Source organism: Phoca vitulina, unplaced genomic scaffold (assembly GCF_004348235.1).
Source record: "Phoca vitulina isolate PV1807 unplaced genomic scaffold, GSC_HSeal_1.0 scaffold1, whole genome shotgun sequence".
Lineage (NCBI taxonomy): Eukaryota > Metazoa > Chordata > Mammalia > Carnivora > Phocidae > Phoca > Phoca vitulina.
The window spans coordinates 45154775-45170391 of record NW_022589704.1 but is presented as its reverse complement, the minus strand read 5'-3'; positions in this window follow the sequence as shown (position 1 = coordinate 45170391).

Genomic DNA, 15617 nt, shown 5'->3' with positions numbered 1-15617 from the left:
TGAATGGGCTTTGTGTGGTCAGCTAAAAGTGAGTTTCTGCTAGGAACATAAGCAGGAGCAAAGGAGAGCAGGAAGCATTTGCACAATCACTAATATAGATAAACTTTTTGACCAAGAATAAAAGAGAAAACACAAATTATCTAATAAGATATGAAGGAGAGAATATCATTACTGACCCCACAGACATTGAAGAAGATAATTATACTACAAACAACTGTATATACATAAATTTGATAACTTAGATGAAATAGACCAATCCTTTGAAGACACAAGCTAACAAAGAGATGATCTGAACAATCATATTTTTGATAAATTGAATTTCTACTAAGCAAATCTTCCAGAAGAAAGAAGACTTTAACCCCAGATGGTTTCACAGGCTAATTCTAACAAAGACTGAAGGAGAAATAATCCCAGTTCTACACAGTCTTTCCCAGAAAATGGAGGAGGATGGACTTCTTCCCAAAACATTTTAGGGAACTTGCAATACCCTGAATTCAAAATCAAAGATATCACCAGAAAAGAAAACTGTAGACAAATACTTCTTAAGAGGATTTGTTTTTTTGGTTTTTGTTTTTTGTTCTTGCTTTTTTCAAAATGAGAGTAAAATCAAAAAAGCAAACAAATATGTAAGGCCAAAATATTGTAATCCAAATGTTTATATTTCCTCTAAATTTAAATATCTTTATAGATAATTTGTTTAAACAAAAGAGAACGATTAATAATATAAAACACAAAAGCATAAAGAACTTTTAGGAGTTGCTTTTTCATTTTGCTTATTTTTCCACATGACACTAGAGTTTTCCACTCATAGATGACTAACAAGTTGAAGTTGAAGACATTATTTTAAGACATTAGTTTTGACATTGTGATCCAAAATATTAACTCCTGTGTTCTAAATCCTTGATAAGTTTTAATCCCTGAATGGAGTGCAAAGTATAAGATTAAGAAGCTGAGATGAGTTCCTAGCTAAAGGATTATGGGGCTGATAGTAGGATGACAGAGAATAGGAAATGCTGGTATCCCAGGTCCTCGTATACTTTACTACACTGTCCACTGGTCAGATTGTCCCATATGATTCAGCCAGCATTTCTGAAGAAGATGATTGGGTTTGAAGGAGTTTCACTAATTTTACCATGTATGTTAACTAACTAGAATTTAAATAAAAACTTGAAAAAAAATAGTTTCAATCCATATGAAAGTCTAACCCTGTCTCTGCCCCAGTTTTCTTATATCGAGATTACCACACCCTGCGGCTGCATCTTCAAATTTCTTAAGATAGTATTTCCCATTCTGTGTCCCCCATCTCATCACATCCCTACACCCAAATACCAGTCTATAGTGGAAAACTGGAACTTAGCATCTTTTAAAGTGTAGAAACTGATAGTATGCCATGTATAAACTCTAAAAATCCAGAACTATGAATGTGATTACAATTTACTAGGTATATACATGAGGAAGATAGTATAAGGTCTGCTCTTTGAAGAATTCAAACACATGCATATTTGAAATACCAAAACTGTTTACATTCCAGAATCCCTCTGCTTCTTTTCCTAAAATCCCTTGCTTGGAGTTTCAAGTGTTTTAATGTTCTCAGGGAAAGGAACCTTCATTTAAAGTTGACATAGATCCTTTACTGTTGTTTCCAAATCAGATTCTAGGTTTACTGACTTAGACACAGGGTGACAGCATAATACGGAAGACCTTGGATGTATAAATAAAATTTGCTGTACAATTTTCAGAAGCAATACTTAGAATATATCCAAAAGAAAAGAAAACACAAACTCGAAAGGAGAGCCAAACTCCTGTGTCCACAGCAGCATTATTTACAATAGCCAAGATATGGAAACAACCCAAGTGTCCACTGATGGATGAATGGATAAAGAAGATGTGTTATGTATACACAGTGGAATATTATTCAACCATACAAAATGAGAAATTCCTGCCATTTCTGACAACATGAATGGACCTTAAGGGCATTATGTGAAGTAAAATAAGTCAGATAAAGAAAGACAAATACTGTGTGATCTCCCTTATATGTAGAATCTACCACAAACAAACCAACAAACAAAAAACCCAGACAACCAAAGTCATAGAAAAGTAGATAAGATTTGTGGTTACCAGAGATGGGGGATAGGGAAAGGGGAATTGGAGGAGGGTAGCCAAAAGGTACAAACTTCCAGTCATAAGAGAAATAAGTACTAGGGATAGTAATCATTTCACAATGTATGTAAGCCAAACCTTTATGCTAAGTATCAGAAACTTATACAGTGGATGTATGGGTAATTGTATCTCAGTAAAACTGGACAAAAAAATAAAATAAAACCACAATGATCTCAACATGACAAAAACCCCACAAAATGTGTGAGATAAATCTGAATTTCCAAACTTTGATATTAAGTAACTTTTTTCTCCTTTTCAGCCTGATAATGAACTGGTTAGATATAATTTTTTTAAAGGACATTCTTGCCCTGATCTTTTATATTGTGGTAATGAGTTCTAATATTTGGAAAACTTAGCAAATAGTTTACATTCTTTTCTTGAGAGATCTAAAATTTATCTTACTTCAGTGGGTATACACACGCTTTTACCTATTAGAAAGGACCAACACAAATGCATTAGTTCATATAATTGGATTATGAACAGTGTTAAGCAAATTGATGCTTCAAATTCAGGTTCTGCCTACATTGAAAAAGAGCAATTAAAGAGTGGGTACACCTCCCCCTCCCCATTTAACTACATAGCTTAAACTTCACACCATGACACTAGTAGGTCCTAAGGAGCTTATCTTGAAAGGTCTTTATCAATGCCCATGGAGAGTCTTTGGGTCTTTACTGTCAGCATATTTCCTGTCCATGGAATCTTTTTAGTAAACAACATCCATAGAATGAGCAGCTGCACGGGTGGTTTTAACAGTTTCAGAAAGAAGACATCTACTATAATGCGAGGTCAAATTTTGCTCTGCCTAATAAATGAGGAAACAAGCATCAAATAGCCTTTAGAGATGTTTTTATTTGACAACACATCTGGAGCCCATAAAGATAATTTTGCCTTTATACCCTGGGAAAAAGATACCATTAAACAATGCTCTGAAACCTAGTTACTCAACATGAGATAGTTATAATCACACTCCTTTCTGAACTTTTTGTTCGTTTGCCCGATTACCACATGTGGAATTATAGGAAACCTAATAGAAACAATTTTGACTTGTCCTCGGTTTTATAAATAAATACTTCAAAAAAGAACATGAAAATGGACAAATGGATTAGTAATAGATTACACAAAGATAAGCAATTCAGAGTAAATAGCAAATAACAAGTGAGGCTTTATTAAATGGGGAGTACATAAAAATGGTAATTGATACAAATATAGGTCACTGGTTATATCACAGAGATTAAAATATATTTTGAATATATAATATGTTTATGTATTTTGATGCTTATTGAGTTTTACTTTATTTTTGAAGAATATATTTTGAAGAGAAATGATATGCCCCTTTGTCATTGAGCAACTTATCAATGACCTAGCGTGAGGCAAAAAAGTCAGGTATCTTTTTTGGTTTCTTTTTCCCAGAGTACGTAACAGTATTTACATTAAGTCACTTTCAAAATAAAGGATAATACAAAATCTAAACTCTTTGGGACACGAGGATCTTAAACAAAACACACTAAAGCTTTCACAATATATTAGAGAAAAATATTTAACAAGTTGCACTGTTGTTTAGCTATTATCCTTCAGCGGCTTACAGGATGAAGGAGTCTGAGAAACTCATTATACGCATGCTCACATATGTTCCCTTTCAATCAACCCTTCCTCAGAATTCTTCATTTAACACCTATAGAATGTATGGTGGTCATTTTACTCTTGTTTTGTTTTTCCAAAACACACAGAGCCCGAACATTTCTTTTTATGATTTTAGTATTTAATTAGGTGTTGACTTGAGATGTGTGCATGTCTAGAGCACAGTAACTAAATGCAGCCGCCTCTTTGGGACTTACGACGTATTCTTGTAGTTAGTAGCCAAGGGCAGTGGCTGCAAAATAACTGGGTGGCTTAAGGGAGAGAAAGTAAAAGACGGAGCCTTTCTTTTGAAGCCTGAAGAAAGAAATGTCCAAATTCTTGGTCAGGTTTCACTCTTTTTTGAGCCAATTTGCCACATCAGAGGTCCCCACTTCACAGAATGAAGCATTCTGATAAAGAAAATCGAGTCTCTGAAGAAGTGGCATGCCTCCCCATATTTTTCCATATTGTTGCTACACATTGGTAAAATTGAAACAGTTTCAAGTACAACACAAACTACAAAGACTGGAGATATTCTTTCACTGCAACTTATCATTATTGGAATTGAGTCTGTCCTTGTTTTTTTAGTGTCTTTGGAAGAAGTGTTATTCTAAATGAAAGGATTTTCCAAGTCACCAAAAAGTGTATTCCTTCAAGCACAAAAGGTTTTCATCACTTTTAAATATCTTGGATCCTGGAACTCTTTCTAAAATCGTTGTGCCTTGTTTTATAAAACAGCAAACACAGAAGATAATGAGGTATGGTTTTCTAAATTGTGTTTTGAACCTATTTAGCAATGTAGTAATAATAGTTAAAGCTATCACTGAAGGAGGCCTTCTTTATGCCAGGGGTTCTGCTAAGCACTTTACAAGGATCACATCTCTTAAACTTAGGAGATGTCTAAGAGGAGATCCTGCCTCAGGTCATATTATTAGAAGAGGACACAGATGTGAACCTAGGACAAGCTGGGTGTGTCTCCCCCAGGCTTGCCTTGCTGACCACGAAAGATTAATGGGTTTTTTTGTTTCTTTTTTCTTCTGGTGTAGTTTTCCTTTCTCTTTTTCCCTGGCAGTTATTCATTGTCTCTTTCTCTCTCTCAGTTACTCTGTCTGCAAGTTCTGTCGTCCCCTTATTCTCAGTTTTAGTGTTTCTAAGAAGACAGAGGAGCACCCAAAAGAGTTATTATGGATATCATCTGGAGTCTGAAAAATCATCATCTTTAGGTTGCTAGTCCTTGCGATAACTTTCCTTGTCATTAGATAGTATATTCATTTTTTTCAATATTTTTTCAGAAAACTATTCAGAAGCCAAAAATTGAATAAGTCGAATATTGTCATATTGGAGATATTTCTTCATTTCTGAGTTATGTAACACAGTGGTTTTATGAGGAGGTTTTTTTCTTCTTCAGGTAAATTGGAGTTCAGCAATGCATGACATTTCTTTATCATATAGTTCCGGTTTCTATATGAGCTTGTTGTTGAGTAAAAAAAAAAAAAAAAAAAAAAGACATATCTCTGCCCTCATGGAGCTTACTGCTGAGTAGGAAGAAAGGCACTAATGATTTTGCACTTATTTACAGATCAGAAGCTCTAGGATCTCAGCAGTTAGTGCCAAGCTTGCCTCACAAATGAGCAGGGGATGCGTTTCCATCTGCCAGCGACTGCATCCTATAGTAGCTTCTTCCAGCTCTGCTTCTTTCCTTCTTTCTCTTCTTCCTTGCCTTCCTTCCTGCCTGACTTTTTTTTTGTCTTCCTTTCTTCCTTCATCTTTTGCTTTTATAGGAATGAAAGATTAAAATGTACATTTTTGACGATATATATGAGAAACTGGTAACGACATCATCATCATTATACTGGTAAAAATGGTTCCTGTTTTATTAAGCACTCAGTTTATTCCAGGCACTGTTGCAAGCATTTTGCATATTCTTTCTGATTTAGTTCTCACAACTCTACGAGGTGTCCACTACTATTATCAGTACAGTTTTACTGATGAGGAGACCAACACTGAGAAATGTTAAAGAAACCATTCAGAGTGTGCTGGCTGGTAAATGACGGCCATCGCTCAGTCAAATCTAGATGTTTGAGATGCCTATATAGTGCTCTTCAGGTCTATTTTCTTTGGTTGGTAAATCTTAGGGTCCTCTAAAACAATTTATCTTTGTCTTTGTGTTATACATTTAATATCAGATAACTAATTGCATTTCTACATATTTACTACGGTTCATTGACACTAAGACCACACTGATGGCATTTTAGGTACTAGTCAGGAAGAGAAAAAGCTACCAAGTAAATAATGACCCACCGTTGATTTTAAGACACATCCCAATTATATAAATGTTAAAATGTAAACATAGGCATCCTAGAATCCATGAAAAATAAATGAATACATAAAAACAAAGACGACAACATTGTGCACAATCAACAGTTTATGGGGGAAAGAGGGAAGGGTGAAGTCAGGGTTAGCTGGAACCACTGAAGAGGTATTTTCAAAAAGAGGGAAAAAAAGGCTTTTAACCCAAACTTGTTAACTAAAACAGTAAAAAAATTCCAATCCCATATTGCAAGTTTGAAATAATTTATTCACAACTAGTAAAACATACATTTTTAGTCAATTATACATAGCAAAGGTGTTGAGTTTTTTTCTAGCAAGTAGTTAGTTGACCTTCTGGAAAATGACCTTGACTCTGTGCAAGCTTGTTTTTAGACTTTGTTGGGTTGGTCTGTTCCAGGTTTGCCCTTACCGGTCCTGTTGGGCACGACCCTTACTGTTAGGGCATGGTTCTAGGAGTAAGAATGTGCCCTTTTTTGCCTCAGTTGAATGCCTGGAGTGTTCAGCTAAGTCTCTTCATTCTGGCCATGCCCAATTTCCAAGGTCTTTCCTGTATCACGCAACCTCTGAAATTTCTTTTCAGGTCTCAGCTTCCCAGTAGCTGCTCCAGTCTGGTCTTTCAGAGTCACACCCTATGAATTTGCAGCTCAGGAGTTAGCCAAAAACCAGAAGGGAATTTTTATGCAGATTTTACAACTCCTTCTCTATGCATCCTTCCTCTCTACTATACTACCCCCAAATCCCAGTATTTTTCTCAGTTTACTCTTCCTAAAAAGGACTCCCCTTCGCTTGGACTCCCTTTCTCTGGCCTATGGTTTGGAAAACTACCTCAAGGATATTGTATGGTATCAGGAGTCATGGACCTCTGGCTTAGAATTTCTATTTTAAAAACAAGATGTAAATATAAAACCAAAACTTTTTTTAAACCAAAACATTTTATTTTTTAAAAGATTTATTTATTTATTTGAGAGAGAGAGTGTGGGTGCATGTGGGAGGGAGGCCGAGGGAGAGGGAAAGAGAGAAAACCTCAAGCAGACTCCCCACTGAATGTGGAGCCAAACTCTGAACATGGGGTTCAATCTCACGACCCTGAGATCATGACCTGAGCTGAAACCAAGAGTCGGAGCTCAACCCAATGAGCCACCCAGGCTCCCCTAAATCAAAACACTTTAAATCAAAAAGTTGAGAATATGAAACAATATACATGACATAAACATTTAGATTTTAGGCATGAGATTTAATAATTTTGGCTGTTTTATCACAGAGAATTTAACAGACTGAATTCATCTCTTATGAGCCTAGACCATGTTGTCTATGATAAACTGAAGTAAAACGTGGGTATTAAAAATTTTTAAGGTACAAAAAAAGAGGGAAAGTATATAAAATTGAAATGCTTGAACTCATGAATACTTCATCAGTTCTTATGCTGAGATGACTTTCTTGAATATTTTTTCAAGATGATTGACCTATAGACAGGGCAGTTAAAGTGATTTGATTCCAGTCTTTCTAGTATGCACCTGTGACTAATGGTCTGAGCACTAGTCTTGGTTGCCTGACACTTAAAGGGTTTGGAGGATTCGAGAAAATATTAGAATTATACAGATGTTATATTCATGCACTACTCCATATGGGAAATAACTTAGGAAATAAAGTTAACCTCGTACATTGGATGACTTCTGTTAATAGTATTCTGAATGAATACAAATAAAAGTGCTAATTGATGCTTTACAATTTATTTTCTACTATTTATGTAGTTTACATAAAAGAGATAAATTTTACCCTTAGCATTTTAATGTCATTTGAAGCATAGTTATAGTTATAACTTACTTGTTATAAGTTGATAAGTTATGTTGATTTTTATTCTTAAATTAAAAAAACTCTTAAGCTTTTATTTTGCTAAAGATAGATGCCGTGAGATAGTAAGCATTAAAAGTACTTAGGAATAATTGTACCTTTTTGTTTAATATTAAATTTAACAATTTTCATGGAAACAATTTTAGTCACTTTGAACATTCTCATGATCATGGACAAGGTGCTCTGTTTTTCTCTTTCTTATTTTTTTCAGTTCAGAAACAGCAGGGACTTTGGAGTTTAGGAAGCGTGCAGCAAATTTCAGTTCTGGTTAAAAATGTGGTGGAGAATCTCTGTAATTGGGAAATGAGAAAAAGAGAGTATTTTCTACATATTTTATCACATACATTTTAATAAAATACTTATTAATTATTAGGTAGCTGACAAGATATGGTTCTCTCCATTTTTAACCTAAAAGAATACATAGGTAAGAAGCATTTTGGGCCTTTATTATGAACACATCTGTGTTATTATTTCCAAGTTAATGAAATTTTAAGTAGGCTTAAGTGACCCAACAGCAAACAGTTGTAAGATGCAAAATGTTGAAGCTAAGACTCGAAATGGAAACTATTACAGCAGAGTGAGCAGAGTGAAGTTTCAAAGGACTGGAGGTCTGCCAAGGCGCTCTTGAAAATGCTCAAGTCCCACATACCTACAGCTCCCACTTACAACAGACTCACAGGAAAAAAGAAAAAGAGGTTCAGTGAACGCCACATGTAGAAATGAGCTGCCTCACAAAAAGCAAAACTGAAGAGAAGAGTGGATCACAGCGTTAGTCTTCATTTAAGAAGCAAGCAGTAAAGGGGGCACCCAATGATTTCTATTTCCTAAAAAAATCTAAAACGTCATAAATATTCTAGCTCATCTTGGTTAGAGCCACATTAAGTAAATTTTTTGAAGTTTATATATAAGAATGTTGATTTTTGTCACTGGAGAAGGTTAACCTTTGACTATAGATTGGACTATTCCAGCAACCTGTTATTTGAACATGACAAACATAAACCTTTGAGGGCAGGTGGCATAATTCTCTTGATTACTGGTGCATCTCAGAACTCAAGCATGGTTTCTATGTATAGTGGGGACTCAGTAAATACTGTTATTTGTATTCATTCTGTTTTATATAAGTTTTGCCATCATATAAGAATGATAAATCATCTGTTTAATGCAATGATAATTAGTACACAATCTTTTGTCAGTTAATTTGTGCTATGTAGAAAACTATCCCAAAATACAGTGACTTAAAACCACAGTTATGTAGCTCAGGTTCTGTAGGTCACCAGTTTTAGTGGTGCTGACCAGTTGTGTTGACCTAGGTCAGGCTTTGCTGACCTTGGTAAGATTTCTCATGTCTATGGTGAGTTGCCAGGTTAACTAGTGACTGGCTGGTCAAAAATGCTTAGATAATACCAAGGATGACTTGGGGAACAATAATTCCTCGTTTTTCCTTGCTACCAACCAAAATACATTTTTGAAAATCATAAATTTAACCATTGGTTTCCAATTTTTTTTTTCACCAACCTACCTTCTGATATCAAGTTGATTGACTTTCAGATCTTTAGCCCTTTTGAAGACTTGTGATGCCTACAGATATTCAACTTGGATAATCTCTAATTCAGGGAGTGACATCTACAGCACACAGGCCTAATCTGACCCATCATCTGCTTTTATAAATAAAGTTTTATTGAAACATAATCACACTCATTTGTTTCTATATTGCCTCCTATTACTTTCATACTGTAATGGTAGAGTTGGCTAATTGTGTTGGAAAACATATGTTTTACAAAGCCTAAACATTTACTATCTGGCTCCCATTTTATCTGATTTCTCTCCTGAATGATGATGAATAGTGGCACATACTTTTAGGGCTTTCAATATTTTATTATTGTAAATAGTAATAGCAACCATAGAGATAATTACTAATAATTTTAGAGCACTTCCTTTGTGCAGGGTACTATTTTAAGTTTATTTATTCCAACTAATTTAATCTTCACGAAAACCTTATGATGTACAGCTATTATCACCACTTTACAAATGAATAAACTGAAGTACAGAAAAGTTATATTCACTCACTGAATTTAGAATGTAATTAAATCTAGGTTCCATGGCCTAGAAAGCATAATCTGCCTTCCATATTATTGTTCCTACTTCATGTGATGCCAATAATTTTTCTCAACAGTCCTAGCTATACTAACTTTTTTTGAATTCCTAAAATATGCTGCACTCATAACTTCTTTATGAACTTGACATATGGAATTTGCTCTATTTTAAATACATTCATACTGTTATATCTGGCTTGTCATTTTTTATATCACAGTTCAAATGTCAGTTTCCCAAAGTAGTCTTCCTTAACAATTCATCTAAGGAAACAATTTTCACCTATCTTGTTATTCACTCCATAAACATTATTTTTCATCATAACACTTACCAAAACTTGCAATATTCCATTTATTTGCTTGTACATCTGTTTATTATTTGTCTTTCTCGGTATAACCCCCTGAGGGCAAAAGCGTGTCTACTTTATACACCATGTCTAACAAAGTGCTTGGCACATAGTAGGTATTCAATTAATGTTCACTGAATAATGAAGAAATAAACTGCAAGATGGGATTTCAAAAACTATTGTTTACATATCAATAAAATTACAGGGTTTTTCTACTCTTTAGACATCTCACATTCACCAACAACTACCTTTAAAGATGTATGTGTGTATGTGTAACATATAATATATGTGATGTATGTAATATGTATTATATATATAGTATTTCACTGCTCTTTAAATATTCCTCTCTCTGAGCATGAAATTACCTCTCCAAACATCAAGCATCTGTCCATCCATCCATCCAACTCATCTATTAGTCCTTTCACTATTGTAATTGTCAAGCCAACTATTTTCCAACTTGAAATCTGACCATTACAGGAAAATTTCCCAAATCTCTGATAATTTTAAAAGCTAGAATATTTTAATGGCTTCTCTGCATTTAAAATCAAGTCCAAAATCTCTAGCATGTCATTTATTTTTTTTAAGACTTTAAATATTTATTTGTCAGAGAGAGAGAGAAATACAGAGCAAGCACAAGCAGGGGGAGTGGCAGGCAGAGGGAGAAGCAGGCTCCCTGCTGAGCAGGGAGCCCGAGGGACTCGATCCCAGGACCCTGGGATCATGACCTGAGCCAAAGGCAGATGCTTAACGACTGAGCCACCCAGGTGTCCCGCTAGCATGTCATTTTAGTTCAACCTAACTTCAGCTTCCATCGGACACCAAATCCTGTATGCATCTTGTTTTTAACCACATTATATTCATAAAACTTCTCAGCATGATTCCCACCATTAAATTAATATAATTTTATTATTAATATTAATGCAATTAACATATCTTGTCACAAGTGTCCATTTTACCCATATGTGTCCTAACAGGAATTATTTGTTATTAACAGCATTTGCTGTCAAACCTATGTTAAGAATTATACATAGTTTTATGTATAATTCATTAAGAACAGGTACATTTTCCTTAATATAGCATTACAATGACTTTTATATAATCCTTACACATCTTATTGCAGAACAGATTTGACAGTCTTTTTTTTTTTTTAAATTTTATTTATTTGACAGAGACACAGCAAGAGAGGGAACCAAAGCAGGGGGAGTGGGAGAGGGAGAAGCAGGCTTCCTGCCGAGCAGGGAGCCCGATGCGGGGCTCGATCCCAGGACCCTGGGATCATGACCTGAGCCAAAGGCAGATGCTTAAAGACTGAGCCACCCAGGCACCCAGATTTGACAGGTCGTCTTAAGTTAGCTCTATTCTATGTGTTTTAATTTCTAAGGTCAGTTTAGAAATAAATTGAATATGTGGGTAGATGTATTTCTAGAAAAAAAAAGGCTGAAGAATAGTTCAAGTATTTGATTTGTTTAGTGTCTCAGTGGTAGCAATGCTCTTTTTGGAATAAGTGGGTGAAAATCTTGGAGAAGTTTCAGTGGGTACCACATCATTCATTCACATTCTTTTCATGTCATAAATGCAAGGGATTAACTCGATCACTTGTGACTATTTTTAAACCTGCACATTTATGCTTAATTCTTGAAGAGTACGAATTAAAACCTCATAGTAAAAGCAAAAATTCCCGAAATAAAATCACAATCGCAATACATGTAAAATAGATGCAAATGTTTTAGCATAAAAAATGTGAGAATCCCCAGGCACACGTCTGACATTAAAGGGCTCTTAGGGGACTTGCGCGGTTTTAGGCGGTCTGCAATATACTCGAGAAATTTTGAAAGCAGAGTTGCATCTTCAACACTCCATTGTCTTCCTCGTGGAAAGGGCTCCAATGTTTCAGGACACTTATTGAATACCTTGAAGAAAGATTAATCACCAGTCATCATATTATTTCCAAATAGCTGACCATTAAGTTGTGTAGATGGTAATAGCTACATGGCTGATTGCATTTGCTACTGATCGTCAGACATGACCTGTGTGATGAGGATGATCTCAGGATTTGAAAGATAAATAAATGATTAAAAGGAGATGGCTAAGTTTAAGGTTTCCCTCTGAGTTGCTATGAATGCATCTAAAGTCACTTTTTAACTTAGTCTCTGGTAAAAAATCCTACTTTAGTTTCAAGAGAAGCAGAAAGAATGTCTGCATCCAGGTTTCTTTAGCTGTGAAGAATATAAATATCTGGTAAGTAAGGGTTTGCATTTGGAACTTAGTGAATACATAGCAAAATCAAATAATGTTATAAAAAAGAACCCATGCAGATTATAAACATCAATAGGAAATAATATACATATAACAGGAGATAATACCAAATAAAAAAAATTAGTGCAATGCCATGAATAAAATAATTTTGAATAAGATGAATTTGCCAAATGTAAATTGGCTATTTTAGATATAAGCCCAAAAGTAAACCCCATAGAAAAGATAACTATAATTTTAGACAACTGCATTTTCAAAGTAATGTAGTACTCTATGTGAACTGATGTCATCGAGCTCTTAAAAACTTAATTGGAGGAAAAATGTAAAGAAAATCACTGTTATCAATTGTTGATAATATTAAAAATATTTTAAAATATCTATGTTTAGTACTAATTAGGGTAAATTGAATAAAAATATTTTTTAAAAGATTTTATTTATTTATTTGAAAGAGAGTGAGAGAGAGCACAAGTAGTGGAGAGGGGCAGAGGCAGAGGGAGAAGCAGACTCCCCATTGAACAGGGAGCCTGACGTGGGGCTGGATCGCAGGACCCCAGGACCTCAGGATCATGACCTGAGCTGAAGGCAGATGCTTAATCAACTGAGCCACACAGGTGTCCTTGAATAAAAATAGTTTTATAAGCAAAATAATGTAATAATCAAGATTCCATGTACATAATGCTCTGGAAAGCATACTTCCTAGAAAAACAATATTATTTATTAAAATATTATTGGCATCAGGGCGCTTAGGTGGCTCAGTTGGTTAAGCATCTGCGTTCGGCTCAGGTCATGATCCCAGGGTCAGGGGATCAAGCACCGCATCGGGCTCCCTGATCAGTGGGGAGCCTGCTTCTCCTTATCCCACTCTCCCTGCTTGTGCTCTCTCTCTGTCGAATAAATAAATAAAATCTAAAAAAAAAATATTACTGGCATCAAACCAAAAGTACAGTCTTTGGATGTTGCCAAAATTCTTTCACAAAAAAATACTAAGAAAAAGTAAAAAGAAAACTCATTTCTACCATGAATCTCACCATCAGCCCATCTATGACTTCTATCTTTGAAAAATGCCATAGAATGGTCACTTCAGTATTCCAGATAGCATATGAATGAACTACTGCAACTACTTAAAATTTTGCAATTGAAGTTGATTATGAACAGAAAAAGAAAAATTTATATGTTCTTTTCTGCAATCTAGTTTGAGTCCTGGTACAATTTTACAAGATATGTGTAGTGGTAATTTACATCATACATTTCCATACACTTCTGGTTCCTGTGGTATATTTAACTTTGCCACTATCACCAAAATTAAAATTAAATAAAAGCTATATAAATTCTAAAATATCACAGAAAAGATACTCAAATTGAGTGATTATATCATAATAAATTGAATCAAGTGAGCCCTGAAACTATCCTGAAGAATTATATTTTCATTAAAGCAAAACACAGATATTTCATTCTAGAGATTTTGAATTGCAAAGTATTATGGTTAAACACTCTAATTTTCTATTCTTTTTATATTTTAATTTGTGTTATTTGTCTAGATATACTTTAGGATTGTTATTATGCGAAATAGCTAGTATGCTTCCTTAAGTGACCCCCACTAGAGTTATGCCATTTTTTTAACTGCTTCATTGTGTCATTCAATATGAATGTATTTTAATTTTAACCATTCCATCCTGATTGTGACCATCTTTTCATGTTACAAATATTAGTGTCCTTAATTTTCATGTCATATCTTTACACTCACAAACATTTCTAAAGGTTGTATACTTAGAAATAACATCAGAGTATACACAATTTAAAATTATAGAAATTGCCAAAGTACTCTTTTAAAGGGTGACACAAATTTTTACTCCCCTCAAAATTGAATGAGGATATTCCTTTCCCTACAGTTCAAGAATACCAGGCATTATAAAGTTATTTTACATGGGATTTCAATGTATTTATCTTGCTATTAAATGCTTGCATTGAGCACCTTTTAATACATTTATTGACAAGTGATTATCATTTGTGAATTTCCTGTTCTGTACTGAGCCTATTTTTCTATTTAATCATCTTTTTTGGGGTATCAATTTGTAGGAGCTATTTATACAAAAATTAATGTTAACTTTTTGTCTTTTACATGGTGAAAATATTTCTCTCAGGCTGTCTTAGAGTTTTTAACTTAGTTTATAAAGATTATTACCAAAAGGAAATATATGTGTAGTCAAAGATGACAATCATTTATTTTATGTCTTCTACTAAGAAAGAGCTTATATATATGAATTGTAAGTATCTATATATATAGAGAGAGGCACACACATACACATCAATCTATAGGTGTGTGTATATATATGATATCTTCTTCTGATGTTTCAGAGTTATTTACTTTTCAATACCTCAACCCTACAAGGGTCCAAGATTTTTGACTTTCTGTCCCCCGCCCCCCTTAGATTTTGCTTGCCATCAAGCCAAATCTCTTCGGAGATGTCTCTGTTTTGTAGAAACTTGTTAAATGCAGGCAAAGGTACCAAGCAGGCAACTGATACTGTTTCCCTCTGGGCTAGAAGCACGGGCTCAGGCAGTACGTTATCTGCTTTCAGAATGACAGCTGATGACAGTTTTAAAAATGTATTACCACTGCATACCATCACTGCTCTTCTAATCTTAACAGTTTTCTCACTGTCCATTGGCTGCTCATGAGGCGTGACACATATTGAAGGTTTTCTGCTTTGGCAACACCCAATTTGTGTATCAGTCAGGAAATACAGAGTTATGTCGGCAGCAAGAAAAGTCCACCAAATCCCTTACAACATAATGCTGCAAAAATGTTCATTATCTCACATTGCGTATGGCAGGAATCATGAGAAATCTGTTATTAGATTCTGGAATATTATACAGTGGCAAAATATTTGTGAAGTAGTAGGTCCCTCTGGTTTTCATTCTAGGACTTAGGCTAAGAAACAATCTCTATCTAGATCATTGCAGGTCT